We start from the raw sequence: 19,567 nt of genomic DNA, 5'->3' as shown, positions 1-19,567 counted from the left end.
ATGGATAGTTAGATAAAGAGATGATTAGGTAGATCAATAGAGATACATGTGCACATGCTCTCTCCCACTATCCTTGCCCCCTTCCCAATGAGGCAGTATGCTGCATAAGGGCCCCAAGATGATCATTTTTATGGGTCAGAAGCCAGAAGTTTGTTCACACTCCATGTCTATTGTCCCTTCATGTGGCTTGTGAGCCTGCTGGTAAAGAGGCCTGTTGGTGCGATCCACAGGATTGTGGTTTTCATGTGGCTGCTTGTCCAACTAATGACAAGCGAATGACCAGGGCTGTGAAATTCAGTTCTGGATTCTGAAGCTCACCACATTTATTGGGTGTTTTTGGATCTGAGCTTTTTTTGTCTCACTTCCTGAAATCCAGGAATCTTCATTCAGGCCCACTGCTGCTATGAATTAGACTGAGACCACCAAGTGATTCACAGAGAGGCCTGGAGATAGGTTTAAGGCAGTGGCAATACACAGCTGCTGCCAGTGATGCAGATGACCCCATGGATGTATTAGGCAGAGGTGCATTTAGCATCAGCCAGTTGCAGTGACTGCAAAGCACTATGGTGGCTTCTTCTTCTGTGGCATCTCCATTCCTGGAGGCTTGCAACAATGGTCGTCCATTCTGTATGAGCCTCTGCTAATCATTCTGTGGATGAATAGTCCTTTTGATCCACCCAGGAAACCACAGCATCTGTCCAAGATCATCTTTTTCTGCCCCTTCTTCTTTTGTCATCAGCTTTCCCTTCCAGTGCCCGTAAACATGCATCCCCCTCTCAACCTCTGAAAATGTGCCCTGCAAATCAAAGCTGTTTTTTCATATGATCTCTGACTAGTATTTGCTGAGTTCCAATCATCTCCAGTTCTGTTTAGTTGGTTCCAAGATCTACCCATGATATTTTCAGAATTCCATGTGTAACCCTTCTGCCTGTCAGAGTTGGCAGCAACAAGGGCCGGGTTCAGTATCTAGGGGTTCTGTTTCAATAACACAATGCACAAGCGTCTCAAGCCCCCATCCAGTGACTGGGACAATTACATTCCGCCCCCCTGGGTGCCTTGAAGAGGCAATACTTTTCCTCTCGCAAGCACAGAGTCTGAGTGTAGCAAAAGCCTGTTAATAAAGGAGGGAAACAATGTGGCATTATGTTGGGAAAACACCACAAACAGGTTTCATAACACAAACCATGAGCAAAAGGCCCATGCCAAAGTAAATTTGGCAGTGTCCTTTTCCCCTCAGAATCTTAAGTCCAGCAACCCAAAAATCACCCCTTCCACAGTTTCTGTCCTTGGTCAGTGCAGCCCCCCGAGTTCAGAAGTTAATTTGCAGAGTTTATCTCCCAGCGTAGGTGGAAGTTGGGAGAGTTACGGGGGGAAGCATCTTACATGCTCCACTGTTCAGGTCAACGGCTAATTGCCATGCCTCTTTGTGGGGTTCTGCTGCAGTCTTCACCACCTGCTGCTCCTCTCTGACAGCCACCCTGCTAGCCATGCCTCTCTACTAACTGCTCTGCTCCACCAGCTGCCCTGCTAGCTGCTCACCAATATGTCTTCTGCCCCCCTCCCCAACTTAACACAGCTCTCAGTGATTTCAGCTGTTAGTAGGGAAGGGCCCACTGCTAGCACACTCAGAGCCACTAGCCCAAAGTAGGTCTAATGCTTAGACTTAGGAATTAGTAATGTGAGCTCTATAGCATGTAACAAGATTTCTAATAGAATCAAAATTAGCTCTGCTATTATACTCAGGAGAAAGAAAAGATCAAAGTAGTGTTCAAGGTCTTCAGAAGATCACCACACTACTAAATGCATATACTTCTCCCCCAACTCCCTCATTTCATTGGGCTTCTGAACCCATGTCCCTTGCCTAGCAACTGCTACTTAGATGAGGGTGAGTCCCTCCATCATAAAATGCCAAGTACAGTTCTACTGTCCTTGATTCACATAACCAGGATAACAACCCTTTATTACTCCTGCCCCAATAACGAAGAGAACGGGGATTCCACAGGAACCAAAGTGACCATTTGGACAAGCAGTCCCATCATGCTAGGTGGGCTGAGTGGGCCCATGCAAACGAGATCAGCCCCTCAAGTCCTTTTCCACAGCTCACCACCAGATGTCAGGGTAGAGCTCAGTCTGACTCTGCTTACACGTTTCACAGCCATAATTTAACACAGATCAAATGTGAGATTTTTAAGTCATAATTTAGTTCCTGCACTATAGGTGAAATTCACCCCTCTACAGCACAGGACCTAAGGACCAATTATGAGCTATTTTGGCTGGCATTGTCAAAAGACCTTTAAGGGAGTTCATAGATTCCAAGCCAGAAGGGACCACTGTGATCATCTGCTCTGACCTCCTGTATAACACAGGCCAGAGAACTTCCCCCAAATAAGTACTAGATCAGATCTTTTAGAAGAACATCCAATCTTGATTTAAAAATTGTCAGGGATGAAGAATCCACCACGACCCTCAGTAAATTGTTCCAATGGTTAATTAGCCTCACGGTTAAAAATGTATGCCTTATTTCCAGTCTGAGTTTGTCTCGCTTCAGCTTCCCGCCATTGGATCATGTTAGACCTTTCTCTGCTACTAGGGAAGAATCACTGCTTCCCAGTGTATGCCTAAGGCTATGTCTACACTACAGAGATTACAGTGGCACAGCTGTACCGCTGCAGCTGCACCCCTGTATGACCTCTCGTGTAGCCGCTCTGTGATGACGGGAGAGAGCTCTCCTGTCAGCATAACTAAACCACCCCCAATGGGCGGTGGTAGCTATGTTGGCAGGAGAAGCTCTCCCACTGACATAGCACTGTGCACACTGCCACTTACGACGGCGTAACTTATGTCGCTCGGGGGGTGGAATATTCACAACCCTGAGCGACATAAGTTTTGCTGACATAAGTGGTAGTGTAGACATAGCCTAATTCTTTGTTCCTAGATGTATACATTTACATTTAGCTGCATTAAAACCCGTATTGTTTGTTTGCACCCAATTTACCAAGTGATCCTGATCTCTCTGGATCAGGGACCTGTCCTCTTCAATATTTACCACTCCCCCAATTTTTGTGTCATCTGCAAACTTTATCAGTGATGATTTTATGTTTTCTTCCAGGTCATTAATAAATATGTTACATAGCGTAGAGCCAAGAACTGATCCCTGAGGGATCCCACTGGAAACACACGCATCCAGTGATGATTTAGGTGTTAAAATTCCATTGAAAATCAATGGGAACTGGGTACCTAACTGCCTTAGGCTAGAATTCTGAAAGGTGACCAAAGGAGTTAGACATGCAACTCCTATAAGAATGCAATGAGATTTTGGCACCTAATTCCCCTAGTGTCCTATGCAAAATCCCAGCCTTCAAGGACTTAAAATATAAATGTACCTTATCCATCAGCATAGGAGTTAGCAACCCTGCTGTGAGGAACACAGTATGGCCCAATACTATTGTAAATGGTGTCAGTTCAGTAAGGTTTCACCATCCTATCTGGGTATCTCTCATTGAATCAGATCCCTGCCATTGCAAGTGCCTTGGGCATTGGTGTAAACCTTGGTCCCTCCTATTCTCCCATAGTTGAGTCTCCTGGGGGCTGTAATACTTCGGTCTAATTCCGGTTCTTGGGTTTAGTGTGTTGAGTGGTGTTGGTGGCCTGTGATATACAGGAGGTCAGATTAGATAACCTGGTGGTCCCTTCTGGTCTTAAACTCAATGACTCTTCAATTCTATCCCCACTTAACTCTAACAATGAAGACCAAGGAGTTGGCTTTGCTGCCTCACACTTTTCCCAGGGTCTCCCTCACTTCCCTGTTCCTCAGACTGTAGATGATGGGGTTCAGGAATGGGGCCACCACTTTGTACAGCATGTACACCAGCTTGTTGAGGCCGAAGGTGCCGATGGCCCTGGGCCGGGCTTACATGAAGATGGTGGTGGCGTAGAACATGGAGACCACAACCCGGTGTGAAGCACAGGTGGAGAAAGTTTTATGCTTCCCAGATGTGGATGGGATCCTGGCCACCGTGGAAAAGATGCAGATGTAGGAGGTTCCTGTCACTAGCAGGGATATCACAAGGGTGTCACAGGGATTTCACAAGGACAGACAGCGTCTTGATGGTGGAGATGTCTGTGCACGACAGCTTCAGGAGGGGTGAGAGGTCACAAAAGAAGTGCTGGATGGTGTTAGCATTGCAGAACTTCAGGCTGGAGATCATCATGATGGACAGGAATGAAGCCAGGAAGTCACTCTGCCAGGAGCCCAGGCTCAGCACAGTGCAGGCTCTGTGATTCATGAGGGCTGGGTAGCGCAGCAGATGGCTAAATAGCGATCGTAAGCCATTGTGGCCAGGAGAAAACACTCAGAGGAAGCCAGAGATAAGAAGAAATACAGCTGAGCCATGGAGCCCCCCAGAAAGATGGCCTTTTCCCACAATAAGAGGTTGGAGAGCAGTTTGGGAACAGCCACTGAGACATAGAATATTTCCAAGAGGGAGAGACTGCTCAGGAAGAAATATATGGGGGTGTGAAGCTGATAGTTCAACTTGATAGTCACAATCAGGACCAGGTTTTCCATCAGGGTCAGCACATAGATGGTTATGAAGAGCGCAAAGAGTAGCACCTGGTGATCCGGAAGCCCTGGGAAGCCCAAGATGATGAATTCAGTGTGTGAGGAGTGGTTTCCCTTTCTCATCTCCACAGTCTGCTTTCCTCACTGCCAAAACAATAATTGGGAAAGATGACTGAGTGGAGCTAAGTAGGGATATGGGGAAAAATAATTTAACCTCCCCCCTCAAAAAACCCATACACACTCTAAATCCTCTATCCTATACTCATTCATCTACAGCCAGAGACCATCATTCAGTGGCTACTCAGTGTTTATTCGCTTTGTTCATTCATTCATTTCTAACTCCATGTTTACTCATCCATACTTTATGTCCTTGCTCAATGTTAGGGTTAGTTAGGGGATTAGTTAGGGGGATGATCAGCTTGATGGAAAAAAAAAAGGAAGGGAAAGGGGGCATGGAAGGGAAGGAGGAATGAGCAGGTCAGGACAGGGGGAAAAATGTTAAAGGGGCCAGGTGTGAAGTGAAACTGAGACTATGTCTACACCTCACACCACTGGCGACAGCGGATACGGCATGTGTAGCTACATGCTGCAGTGCAATGCAAGTGGTTTCCATGCTGCAGTGTGTAGCTGCACGGGCCAGTGAAAGCTCTGGCAGGGGAAAGGCGGTGGGGAAAAGCTTCAACAGTGGGGAGCTACTGGAGCCTTTCCTGGCTACATCCCCCCTGCCAGAGCCTTTCCCCACTGCTGGAGTCTTTTCCTGGGGCGGGGAAAGGCTCTGGCACTGGGGAGGCAGCAGTACGCTACACAGCTGAAAATAACAGTGTAGACAGCACTGCTTGGGCGAGTGGAGAGATGTGTAGGGTCTGTACTTGAACACATACAAACAGGCTTCAAGTGTTTCTTATCTCACCTAAGCCACGCCTCGCCGTCTACACTGCTATTTACACCTGTGCTAGGGGGCTGCCTGCATATGTACTCCACATGCCACCAAAAGAAGCATGCAGTGTGGACACACTTTGAGGTGAGGAGGCTGGGGGACGGGGACCGTTGGAGCGAACAGCCAATCAGCAAAGGCACAGAAAGCCCAGTCAAAGCTGTAGAAAGCTGATTTGGGGTTTACCCAGTCCTCATTCATTATTTACTTTCTTATTAGTCATTATTTACTTAGTGCTCATTCATGCTGGGATTTTCAAAGGAGACTATGGGATTTAGGTTCTCAAGTCCCATTGAAAACCAGGATCCTAATTCCCTTAAGCCCCTTTGAACATCCTAGCCTTACTGGGCAATATTGTTACTTGGGCCATATTCACACTGAAGTCCATGGGCTATCTCCTCAGATTCTTACTCAATTCTTACCCAAACTCCCAGTCAAGTCTCCGCTAGTGTCTATGATCTGCATTTCGGGTGGATGCAGAAAAAGGTTCAATTGTCTGGTCTGTCACTTCTATATTTCTCATGAGCCCCCTACTGATTCTCATCCCATTGTCACTGGCCTAAATCACAAGCAACTGCACTGAAAACAATAGGCATGTTTCTCCTCTCAGTGTGAATGAGGGGTAACTATGCTGAAAGGAATGGAGCTATGTTATAAAAGACATGCTTTAATCCAGCCTCCAGGAGAAATTCCGAGGCCTGTATGTATTGTATTTTTGTGTTTTTATGGGGAGTCAGCCTGGATGGTTGTGGTGGTTCCTACCGGCCTTGGAGCCTGTGAAAATGTGAATCTATGAATCCACCTGTTCATCCCCTTCCTTAATGGCTTTGTGGACTCGGTGTTTCCAAGCCCACACTGCATTGTAAACCTGGGTTTACAATTGCTGGACCCAGGTCTTAAAGACATACTAACATGTCCACACTGCACTCCGCAGACCTTCTGACTCGGGTTTGTGGCTTGAGCTGTGTCCATACAGCAAAATGATAGCGGTTGGACTCAAGTCACAGTAGGACTCGGGCTCTGACCCATGCCCCTAGTAGGGTCCTTGCACCTGGGTCCCATCTGAATTATGCCGGTGGGTTGGGATTGGATTTAATGGCGCCAACATCTTGAGAGCTGTTTTCTTGAGATTTTTGCCTCAAACGATGAATTATTGTAAGATCATCATTCATGCGATTTGGGCCTCTTCTGAACTAAAAATAGGTCCCTTCTAGTCTTGAATCTAACTCAGAATGAAAACCTTAGGGATATTTGTGTTGCATATATAGCAGATCTAGGGACCTGATTTTGGCTCATCTCTCATCAGTATTGCTAGGACACACTCATCTATCTGTTAGCAGTGGTCTAAGTGTTATCTGGAGATGTTTATTTATCTTTGTTAACATTTAACTTTACAGTATTGTCTGCATTAGAGGACTATTCATTTTCTTTGAAGATGTTAAATATTAACCTACCAAGAACTGCCAGCACCATGCTATTGTAAGCATGGGTAAGTTCCCCGCTCTTGTGGGGAACTTTCCTGGCTTCTGCACTACCCCGGTGAAGTGAGCTAGTGAAAGGATCTGAGTCCTCGCTCCCACTTCCTTTACCCAGTGTCCTCCCTGCACTTGAGGACTCCCCTTCCACTCTCCTGTCTGGCAGAGTCCTCGTAACCCCAACAAGGCTGGGCCCAGGATTCCTGGGGGGCTCGACCCCCAACCCTGCTGTGGTCACCTAGGACAGGAGTTAGGGTGTCCCCACTCCGGGGTACTCTGTCTGCACTGGACACTTCTCTGACCCACTGACCATTACATACAATGTAAAGCAAATACAAGTTATTTAATAAACAATTAATTTTAAAAAGAATAAGGAAAAATGGGAAAGGTTAACGGAAACACATTAACCGGCTCTCTGGCAGGGAACATCACAAAGAGTGTCTCTGGAACGTCAGGGCAGTTCAAAGTCTGTTCCTTGTATGTCCCAAGCCTTCTTCTCAGGCCCTGGCTGTGCTGCAGGGATGCTGTGGGTTGGACACTTGCTCTAGTGGTGGCCTCACGCTCTCAGGCTCTAAGTGGTAGAACCCTTCTTCCCAGATGAAGTGAGCTGTATGCTCAAATAAATTGGTTAGTCTCTAAGGTGCCACAAGTACTCCTTTTCTTCTTCCCAGTGTTGCCCCCGCCTTGTCGCGGTTACAATCCAGGCCTGGCCTGTAGAGCCTCTTGGCTGAGGCATCTCCCTGTGCTGGGCCCGCTGCCCAGGGTCCCCCTCACTCTCCCCAGCTGCTCACCGCACCCAGCTCCAGACTGCTCCAGCCACAGCTCCACCACTCGGTCTCAGTGCTGCTGCTCTGCCTCCAGCTCCCTGGGCTGCTTCTTTGGCCCCTCTGCCTCTGGTTGCTGCAGCTCTGCTCCCAGGACAGGGTCTGCTCACTCTGGGCTGCTTTTCTGGTCCCTCTGGATCTGGCACAGCTCTGCTCCCCAGCTCAGCTTGGGCCCCTGCTTTCTCCTTCGCTTGGCCCCACTCTGTCTGACCCAGGCAATTCCAGCTCACCCGGAGGAGGATGGGACCTCCCTGGCCTCCTGACTCCCTGATTAGCCTGCTCACCCTGTCATTTAGGCTGACCTGGAACATTGGCCTCTCCCCATTGCTCCTGGGGGCTGTCAGTCTCAGGGTCCTGATTCCCCATCGACCCTTCCCCCTTTTTAGTACTGGAGCTAGCCAACTAAAACACCCACACTGAATGTTAGTAAGGGGGCAACAGTCCCCTTACACTATCTTTCAGTACTTCCATGGAACTTGAGCACACAAAAGAGATAGCCTGCAAGGCATCTCCTGCCAGAGGAGGTACTCCCCAGGAGCACAAAAGGAGGTTTTGATATGCATAGTCAGAGACCTGAGGCAACCACGGCTGGCACACTCAAAAAGGGACAGCTGCAGAATCTCCTTGTTCAAGTGCATGGTGATGTCTGAGCGCAGCTCATCTGGAAAGTCTTTTAAAAGCTGTCCAAAAAGGAAAAAGGAGATTGATGTTAAGTGTAAAATAATGTATTTTACTTTTTTGCATAAATGATCTGAGTTACTAGCAATGTACACAGTGCCTTTATGCTTAGGTTTTCTCTTATGCATTTATGTTTAAAGTAAAATACACATTATGGAGGGCCAAATCTTGCAGTCCTTAGTTCTTACTGAGTCCTTACACCCATTGATTTCAGGGATACTTTATAATATATTAAGGGGTTTTTTTTTTGGTAATTAAAAATACATTTGTATTACAAGTTTATCTTGTGCACAGAATGCACGCACAATTCTTGCAGCTTTTTGATAGAAGAAAATAGGCTATTTTGTATAGCTTATATGTTCTTTGTGGCAACAATGCCTGGCACAATGACCCCAACTAGAAATAAAACAACTAATAATTCATGCCAGCCCTATATGGCATGAACAGAAACAAGTGATGTTAATTATGTTGAGCTGCAATAGAGTCCTCTTAAAATGTTCATATCATGTATTGTGTGAATGGGAGATAGGCATTTTAAATAGGAAGCTGCAAATCATAGCTGCAAAGGAAGGGAAAGGTCTATCAATGTATTTCCATTTAAACTGTGTTTGCTGTTCTAATCATGGAGTTTTACCCTGAATATCACACCCACCCCACCCCGCCCAAGGAACCCTAACTGCAAACAGTGTTACTGTGGTCCAGATCCTGAATTCCTTAATTAACCCTTATTCAGGACTATATTGCCCACTTCTGTGGTAAAACCCATTTTAGTGGTTATGGGGGACCAAACCTCCATAAGGTTCGCCCTTGCAGAGTTCCCTCTATGGTGTTACGTTGGACGTTAGGGGGAAACGGGGATAGTGATGAGGTGGAATGAGGTGCAAAACCCTGATGAAGGCAAACGGTGGATACTTCTTCCTAGTTTTTCCTCAGTCCTAATTCAGGCAAGCTCCCATTGTAATTTTGAGCCTGGTTCTGATGTCACTTATATCAGTTTCTCAACAGATCTAGTGTAGCAGAGGAAAATTAATAAGTACATGTTTCTGCTCATAGATGCTTTTTTCATATGGGGTGTGTCAAGGTTCCCTCCCCACTCTGAACTCTAGCATACAGATGTGGGGACCCTCATGAAAGACCCCCTAAGATTATTTCTACCAGCTTAGGTTAAAACTTCCCCAAGGCACAAATTCTTTGCCCTTGGAGGGTACGCTGCCACCACCAAGTGATTTAACAAAGAATCAGGGAAACGACCACTTGGAGTTCCTATTCCCCCAAAATATCCCCCCAAGCCCTTACACCCCCTTTCCTGGGAAGGCTTGAGAATAATATCCCAACCAATTGGTTACAAAGTGATCACAGACCCAAACCCCTGCGTCTTAGGACAATCGAGAAATCAGTCAGGTTCTTAAAAGAAGGATTTTATTTTTTTAAAAAAGGTAAAAATCACCTCTGTAAAATCAGGATGGAAAATAACTTTACAGGGTAACAAAAGATTCAGAAACACAGAGAATTTCCCTCTGGGCCAAACTTTAAAGTTACAAAAAGAAAACCAGGAATACATCTTCCTCTCAGCACAGAGAAAATCACAAGCCAAAACAAAAATAAGCTAACGCATTCCCTTGCTAGTACTTACTAATTCTAATGGAGTTGGATTGCTTGCTTCCTTGATCTGTGTCTGGCAAGCACACAAAACAGACAGACCAAAACCTTTCCCCGCCACCCCCAGATTTGAAAGTATCTTGTCCCCTTATTGGTCCTTTTGGTCAGGTGCCAGCCAAGTTACCTGAGCTTCTTAACCCTTTACAGGTAAAAGGATTTTGTGGCTCTGGCCAGGAGGGATTTTGTAGTACTGTATACAGGAAGGTTGTTACCCTTCCCTTTATATTTATGACAGGATGGCATAAAAATTGATGAAATGTTCTCCTGTCCACCACCAAGGCATCGCAAGATTTTTTTTTCTTTTTTGGGGGGCGGGGGTAGGGAGGGAGAGATTTAGAAAAAGTGCTTAAGTAACTTTTTGAAAGTTAATAGGAAGAAGCAACTGGCATCTGTTCCTCTGAAAATCTCCCAGTATGTACCTAAGTCACTTAGTACTGGTGAAAATCCCACCCCTTGTGTTTTGAAGAAAATTTCAAAAGGAATGTTCTGAAACCAAAATCTTCACATTTATTGAGTTTTATAAGGATACATGTTATAATGAATGCCCAACGGAATGGTTTGTTCAAACAAGCATTGGGCCAAAGAAAGTCATCATATCCTATGGAGTAAAATAATAAACAATTCAGTTAAGTCATATATAAAGAAACCACCAGAATTCTCTCTCTAACTTTCACATTCATATTACTCTTCTTAAGTAATTAGTCAACATTCAAAAATATGTAAGTAGTAATAAGTATATTTTTAGATTCAGATAGTGCATTTCAGCCTAAAGGATACAATCATGTTTCACAACCTCTGTACAGACAACATCCATGAAATGCAGATACCTATGTACAAAAGGTTGAAAACAGTGAAGAGAGGGTAAGGATGGAGGAAGTAGTAATTTTGGTCAAGGACTGGGAAGAAATCCCTACTCTTAGGAAAAGTACCATGAATACTTTAACATTTGGTGCAGGACAGAAACACCTCTGTTTCAGGGCATCATAAAAAAAAACCCCTGCTGAATGGTACTTCAGTGCTTCCAAATTATGGTGGGCTTAGGTGATCCTGCTGAAATTTGAATTTGTATTTTCAAGGAGTCTGATATTCCAAAACAGATGGTTCAAGAACCTACATATCCCCTCTGGGATAACAAACTCAGCTTTATTCCTTATGCACATTCTTTCTGATGTGTGACTTCACATAACATTTCAGAATAAAACCATCTTAACAAAAAAACTCAATTAGAACAAATCTAAGAAGCCAATGGAAGCCACTCTTTGATTATTACCTCATTGGAATCTATCCCATTATTGACAGACCGGGTGGTTTGGAAATATTCAAGCATCCTCTGCTTTAACTGCTGTGGCAGGTGATGGACCCGTTTAAAGTCCTTTAGATCCTTGGTTCTTTTGTGATAAAGGGACCATCTGGAGTATATCCTCTGAATTATAGCAGTCACATTTCCAAACACCAAGGCATGCATCAGAGCTGGGGAGAACAGAAATTATGTACAACGGGATGCAGTGACTTTGCAGATTATCATTAAAATACAATATAGAAAATATTAGGACAATTTTCACAGAATCCAAGCTTTCACTTATAAATATAAATGTAAATGATGCTTGGGAATCATTCAAAAAACACTTTACTAGATACCCCAAGATCCACAATCCCACAACTGAGGAAAAATGTTGTGCTGGTTTAAAAATGACCTTGTTTAGAGGGTAAATGAAGGCAGCTATAAAACAAACTAAGAAATAATGTATAAAAAATGAAGAAAGGGGAAGTTGATAGTAATCAATATAAATCAGAAGTTAGGAACTGTAGAAAACTGATAAGGAAAGCAAAGGGACACAAGTAGAACTTGATGGCCAGCAGAGTTAAGGACAATAGGGAGTTTTTAAAGTATATTAAGAACAAAAAGAATCCTGACAATGGTATTGGTCCATTAATAGATGGAAATGACAGAATTATCAATGATCATGCAAAAAAGGTGGAAGTGTTCAATAAATATTTCTGTTCTGAATCTCAGGAAAAACAGGTGAGATAGTCTCATCATATGGTGATGATACACTTTCCATTCCACTAGTATCTCTGGAGGATGTTAAACAGAATTTACTAAAGTTAGACATTTTTAAACCAGTCAGGTACAGACAACTTGAATCCAAGAGTTGTAAAGGACCCGGCTGAGGAGCTCACTGAACTGTTAATGTTGATTTTCAGTATGTATTGGAATACTGGGGATGTTCCAGAAGACTGGAAGAAAGCTAATGTTCCTAAATACCTTTGAAGAGCTGGGCCTCAATGGGATTTTCAGAAGTGCCTAAGCAGGTTAGCCACATAACATCCAATGGGATTTAGGCACCTCATCTATTAAGGTGCTTTGGAAAGACCCACTAGGTGCCTGTCTGCATCTTTATGTGCCTAAACACCTTTGGGAATCTGGCTTACAAGATCAAAGTGTGAGTGGGCACCTCATGGTCTGGCTGCTACTGCTCCTGCAGGGGACGTCTGGTACATGAGGTGGGAATGACGGATACTTTGTGCTTTATTTTATTTTCCTCTGTTTCAATACAGCAAAACACTTTCTAGCTCCATTGAGTGAGGGAAACAAATCTTTCAAAAAAGGAAATGATTCTTTTTGTAATTTATTTTCAGAAAGTAAATGTAAAGCATCTTTAAGAATGAAATGCAGTGTCTACTAGATTTCAGCTCAGGGCAAAAAAATGAGAAATGGGCACCTGTCGTTCCTGAAATCCCAGGTCAAACTGGGTCAGATCCCCAGCAGCTGTCACCTAGCATTGCTCAACTAAAATCAACACAGATTGGCTTATTTACTCAATGTGAGGATCTAGTCCATGTGGTTTGACCAGGGTTGTGATTCCCTCTGCTCCTCTGAAATTCAGGCACACGCTGTGTACACATGGGGCAAGATCCTGAGCCTATCCCAGTGTAAATCCAGAATAACCGCCCCTGAAGTCAATGGAGTTATACCTGTGTAAAGCCAGTGTAAGTGAGTGGATGATCAGGCCAAGAGAATCTGGTTTTTGGCCCACTGGAGTCAATGGGCCTGCTTCTACCTCTCATTCACCCCAGTGTAAATATGGAGTAACTCCACTGCTGTCAGTGCAGCTGATTCCTCTCTCACTCATGACAGCTTAATCTTCCCTTGTTTGTGCCTCAGGTCCACCATCTGCAAAATGGGGATAATGACCCTGACCTTCATGGTGAAGTGCTTTGAGACCTTCTTGTGATGTTGCACTCCATATGTTTATGGAAATATGCTTATGAATGTGAATATAATGTAACTGGAATATGCTTTATGCAAAAGGTCTCTTGTAAGGTATCATTACAAAGCATATAATCTACTGAGTGTGTTCATCCAATTTGTATGAATGTGTAATTCTTGTGACTGAAGCTAGAAATATAAAGTATTACTCTGAATTCCTATTGTAACTATGCAAAGTGTGGGCCATTAATGGTGGTTTAGAATCTTGATGGCTCCCATTAACCAGGACAATTGGTTGTAAATGGCTCTGTTTAATTGTAAGCCTTCCTGTATTCATATGAATCAGTCCGGAAAGAATGAAGGCTTGCGGTCTCACAAGACATGTGACCACGTCACCTGGTACGGGAATCCATCTTAAACCTGGTTCTTTTCCATTTAGAAGGGGGGGATTAATACTTAATAAAATCACTTTTGTTTATTAATTAACCCAGAATAAGTGATTAATACCTGTGGAGGGAGGGCAAACAGCTGTGCATATCTCTCTATCAGTGCTATAGAGGGCAGAAAATTTATCAGTTTACCCTGTATAAGCTTTATACAGAGTAAAACAGATTTATTTGGGGTTTGGATCCCACTGGGAGCTGGGCATCTGGGTGCTGGAGACAGGAGTACCTGCTGAGTGGTTTTCAGTGAAAGCCTGCAGCTCTGGGGATGTGGTTCAGACCCTGAGTCTCTGTTTCAGCAGGCTTGCTTGTCTGACTCAACAAGAGAGGGTTCTGGAGTTCCAAGCTGACAGGGATATAAGAACACAAGAACATGAGAACGGCCATACTGGGTCAGACCAAAGGTCCATCCAGCCCAGTATCCTATCTGCCGACACTGGCCATTGTCAGGTGCCCTAGAGGGAGTGAACCTAACAGGTAATGACCAAGTGATCTCTCTCCTGCCACCCATCTCCACCCTCTGACAAACAGAGGCTAGGGATACCATTCCTTACCCATCCTGGCTAATAGCCTTTAATGGACTTAACCTCCATGAATTTATCCAGTTCTCTTTTAAACCCTGTTATAGTCCTAGCCTTCACAACCTCCTCAGGCAAGGAGTTCCACAGATTGACTGTGTGCTGAGTGAAGAAGAACTTCCTTTTATTTGTTTTAAACCTGCTGCCCATTAATTTCATTTGGTGGCCCCTAGTTCTTATAGTATGGGAACAAGTAAATCACTTTTCTTTATTCACTATCTCCACACCGCTCATGATTTTATATACCTCTATTATATCCCCCCTTAGTCTCCTCTTTTCCAATCTGAAAAATCCTAGCCTCTTTAATCTCTCCTCATATGGGACCTGTTCCAACCCCCTAATCATTTTAGTTGCCCTTTTCTGAACCTTTTCTAATGCCAGTATATCTTTTTTGAGATGAGGGGACCACATCTGTATGCAGTATTCAAGATGTGGGCATAGCATGGATTTATATAAGGGCAATAAGATATTCTCCGTCTTATTCTCTATCCCTTTTTTAATGATTCCTAACATCCCGTTTGCTTTTATGATTGCCGCTGCACACTGTGTGGATGTCTTCAGAGAACTATCCACGATGACTCCAAGATCTTTCTCCTGATTAGTTGTAGCTAAATTAGCCCCCATCATATTGTATGTGTAGTTGGGTTATTTTTTTCCAATGTGCATTACTTTACATTTATCCACATTAAATTTCATTTTCCATTTTGTTGCCCAATCACTTAGTTTTGTGAGATCTTTTTGAAGTTCTTCACAGTCTGCTTTGGTCTTAATTGTCTTGAGCAGTTTAGTATCATCTGCAAATTTTGCCACCTCACTGTTTACCCCTTTCCCCAGATCATTTATGAATAAGTTGAATAGGATTGGTCCTAGGAATGACCCTTGGGGAACACCACTAGTTACCCCTCTCCATTCTGAAAATTTACCATTTATTTCTACCCTTTATTCCCTGTCTTTTAACTAGTTCTCAATCCATGCAAAGGTCTTCCCTCTTATCCCATGACAACTTAATTTACATAAGAGCCTTTGGTGAGGGACCTTGTCAAAGGCTTTCTGGAAATCTAAGTACACTATATCCACTGGATCCCCCTTGTCCACATGTTTGTTGGCCCCCTCAAAGAACTCTAATAGATTAGTAAGACATGATCTCCCTTTTCAGAAACCATGTTGACTTTCGCTCAACAATTTATGTTAATCTGTGTGTCTGATAATTTTATTCTTTAATATTGTTTCAACTAATTTGCCCGGTACTGATGTTAGACTTACCTGCATGTAATTGCCAGGATCACCTCTAGAGCCCTTCTTAAATATTGGCGTTACATTAGCTATCTTTCAGTCCTTGGGTACAGTAGCTGATTTAAAGGACAGGTTATAGTTAATAGTTCTGCAATTTCACATTTGAGTTGTTTCAAAACTCTTGGGTGAATGCCATCTGGTCCCGGTGACTTGTTACTGTTAAGTTTCTCCATTCCAAAACCTCCTCTAGTTACACTTCAATCTGTGACAATTCCTCAGATTTGTCACCTACAAAAGACGGCTCACATTTGGGAATCTCCCTAACATCATCAGCCGTGAAGACTGAAGCAAAGAATTCATTTAGTTTCTCTGCGATGACTTTAGTGTCTTTAAGTGCTCCTTTTGTATCTTGATCGTTCAGGGGCCCCACTAGTTGTTTAGCAGGCTTTCTGCTTCTGATGTACTTAAAAAACATTTTGTTATTACCTTTTGAGCTTTTGGCTAGCTGTTCTTCAAACTCTTTTTTGGCTTTTCTTACTACATTTTTACATTTAATTTGGCAGTGTTTATGCTCCTTTCTATTTATCTCACTAAGATTTGACTTCCAATTTTTAAAAGATGCCTTTTAAATCTCTCACTGCTTCTTTTACATGGTTGTTAAGCCACGGTGGCTCTTTTTTAGTTCTTTTACTGTGTTTTTTAATTTGGGGTATACATTTAAGTTGAGCCTCTATTATGGTGTCTTTGAAAAGTGTCCATGCAGCTTGCAGGAATTATACTCTAATCACTGTACCTTTTAATTTCTGTTTAACTAACTTCCTCGTTTTTGCATAGGTCCTCTTTCTGAAATTAAACACCACAGTGTTGGGCTGTTGAGGAGTTCTTCCCACCACAGGAGTGTTAAATATTATTATATTATGGTCACTATTTCCAAGCGGTCCTGTTATAGTTACCTCTTGGACCAGATCCTGTGCTCCACTCAGGACTGGATCGAGAGTTGCCTCTTCTTGTGGGTTCCTGAACCAGCTGCTCCAAGAAGCAGTCATTTAAAGTATTGAGAAATTTTGTCTCTGCATTTGGTCCTGAGGTGACATGTATCCAGGCAATATGGGGATAATTGAAATCCCCCACTATTATTGAGTTCTTTATTTTTATAGCCTCTTTAAGCTCCCTTAGCATTTCATCGTCACAATCACTGTCCTGGTCAGGTGGTCGAAAATAGATCCCTACTGTTCTATTCTTATTAGATCATGGAATTACTCTCCATAGAGATTCTATGGAACATGTGGATTCATTTCAGATTTTTATTTTATTGATTCTACATTTTCTTTCACATATAGTGCCACTCCCCTCCCCCCCCCACGACGTGTTCTGTCCTTCCGATATATTTGTACCCCGGAATGATTGTGTCCCATTGATTGTCCTCACTACACCAGGTTTTTGTGATGCCTATTATATCAATATCCTCCTTTAACACGAGGCACTCTAGTTCACCCATCTTATTATTTAGACTTCTAGCATTTGTGTACAAGCACTTTAAAAACTTGTCACTGTTTATTTGTCTGCCCTTTTCTGATGTGTCAGATTCTTTATGTGAATGTTTCTCAGCTGATCTGGCCCATACTTTATCCTCTTCCATCCTCTCTTCCTGACTAAAACCTGGAGAATCTCTATCAATAGACTCTCCTCTAAGAGAATTCTCTGTCTGATCCACATGCCCCTCTGCAGCAATCGGCTTTCCCCCACCTCCTAATTTAAAAACTGCTCTGCAAACTTTTTAATGTGAAGTGCCAGCCGTCTGGATCCACTTTGGTTTAGGTGGAGCCCATCCTTCCTGTATAGGCTCCCCCTAGCCCAAAAGTTTCCCCAGTTCCTGATAAATCTAAACCCCTCCTCTTTACACCATCGTCTCATCCACACATTGAGACTCTGAAGCACTGCCTGCCCACCTGACCCTGCGCATGGAACTGGAAGCATTTCTGAGAATGCCACCATAGAAGTCCTGGACTTCAGTCTCTTTCCTAGCAGCCTAATTTGGCCCCCAGGATGTCTCTCCTACCCTTCCGTATGTCATTGGTACCTACATGTACCATGACCACCAGCTCCTCCCCAGCGCTACACATAAGTCTATTTAGATGCCTCAAGAGATCCGCAACCTTCGCACCAGGCAGGCAAGTCACCATAGGGTTCTCCCGGTCATCACAAACCCAGCTATCTATATTTCTAATGATCAAATCTCCCATTACTAACACCTGCCTTTTCCTAATGACTGGAGTTCCCTCCTCCGGAGAGGTAACCTCAGTGTGAGAAGATACCCCAATGTCATCTGGAAGGAGGGTCCCAACTCTGGGAAGGTTTCCTTATGCTTCCGTTGAGTTTTCTCCTTCTCTGGGCCTTTCATCCTCCTTAACAGCGCAGGGGCTGTCTGACCAGAGGTGGGACAAATCTACAGTGTCCCGGAAGGCCTCATCAACATACCTCTCTGCCTCCCTTAGCTCCTCCAGTTCCGCCACCCTGGCCTCCAAAGCCCGTGCACGGTCTCTGAGGGCCAGGAGCTCCTTGCACCGAATACACACATATGCCACCTGCCCACAGGGCAGGTAATCATACATGCTACACCGAGTGCAATAGACAGCATAGCCCCCACTCTGCTGCTGGGCTTCTGCCTGCATTGTTTCCTACAACTACCTAGGTTAATGATAGGGTTTTTGTTCAAATCAAGAAGTTTTGATTGTAGTTTAGTTTAAAGGTTTTAAAGAATGGGAAGTGTACCTCACCCCCTTTCCACTCCCCTTCCAAACTCCCTCTCAAAACTCCCTGTTACCAAAGCAAAGCAAACTCATGATTTTGCTTATGTTCCAGATTCTGTTGATTAGACTCTGCAAACTTGGAGAAGATTTGGATGTGATTGGGAATCTGTGACAATACTTTATCCCATCTGTCAACACCTCGACGTTTTACATGTTTGACATCTCTCTAACTCCATTACAACATTGTGACAAGGCTCTACGGCCCAGGTTCTCAACGGTATTTAGACACTGAAATCAGGCTAGGACTTTGAAAGGAGTTTGAGGGAATTAGGCACCAAACTCTTCTTCAATTTTGATAGGATTTGTGGTCCTAACTTTCGTAGACTCCTTTAAAAATCACAATCTAAACAACAGTAAAGTATAAACACGGATCCAATGTTCGTAAACCTCACATTTTCAACACGGTGTACGTAGACTTGGAAGGATTAGATATTTGTTAGTAAATGTTGGTAAAATGTCTATCTCACCGTACACAAGCAAACTGATGACAAAATAGTCTCATTGATAATACCAGAAATTTACAGATAGGCAAAGTAAGAAAAATACTGCTTAACAATTTATTTCAGTCCAAATCCAGTGATTTAGATTCTGGTATTAGGCTTGTAACAAATGGACTCACTAATGATCAGTATAAACAGGTAGGATTTATTGATTAAAGGACATTTAATTTGCACATTTTGACATGTGATGTTGGCAATTTGTGTTTGAATGGTTTATAAAGCTTCCGTATTGAATCTCAATGTCTACTGCCACTAAGTGATTCTGTTCTCCCCACCCCCATAATTTCCCACAACTGTGTAAATCCGGAGTAACTCCCCTGAAGTCAATGGAGTTATACCAGTGTAAAGCCAGTGTAAGTGGGTGGATGATCAGCCCAAGAGATTCTGTTTTTTGTCAGCTCCACTGATATTTAGGGAGATTTTTCCTCTGAAATAACAGCAGGGAAAGAAGAATATAAAATAGGTGAGTGATGCCAGCATGAATCTGGTGGTAGGGAGGTGGCAGATACATATCTGGAGTCACACATGCTGAAAACTAGAGTAACACAGAGGTAAATCAGAGATGCAGGCCCAGATCCTCAAAGTTATTTAGGCTTCTAGCTCCCATTGATTTAAATGGGAGTTAGGGTCCTAGATACCTTTGAGGATCTGGGCCATTCTT

General features: G+C 43.6%; 1 protein-coding gene and 2 pseudogenes across 3 annotated transcripts in view; 1 reads left to right on the top strand and 2 right to left on the bottom strand.

The window, feature by feature from the left end:
* LOC311530619 (olfactory receptor 5AP2-like) overlaps positions 1-19,567 on the bottom strand; it is a 404,829-nt pseudogene that overhangs the window by 303,448 nt on the left and 81,814 nt on the right. The gene's annotated exons all lie outside the window — the stretch shown is intronic.
* LOC311530616 (olfactory receptor 10A7-like) overlaps positions 1-19,567 on the top strand; it is a gene marked incomplete at its 3' end in the record, with an annotated part of 62,545 nt that overhangs the window by 5,033 nt on the left and 37,945 nt on the right. The gene's annotated exons all lie outside the window — the stretch shown is intronic.
* LOC311530213 (olfactory receptor 226-like) lies at positions 3,773-4,684 on the bottom strand (annotated as a pseudogene). The gene has a single exon. The product of its transcript is annotated as an olfactory receptor 226-like (transcript).

This window comes from Lepidochelys olivacea (genome assembly GCF_965140295.1).
Source record: "Lepidochelys olivacea isolate rLepOli2 genome assembly, chromosome: 14".
NCBI classification, from domain to species: Eukaryota; Metazoa; Chordata; order Testudines; family Cheloniidae; genus Lepidochelys; species Lepidochelys olivacea.
This window is presented reverse-complemented; position numbering and strand designations above follow the sequence as displayed.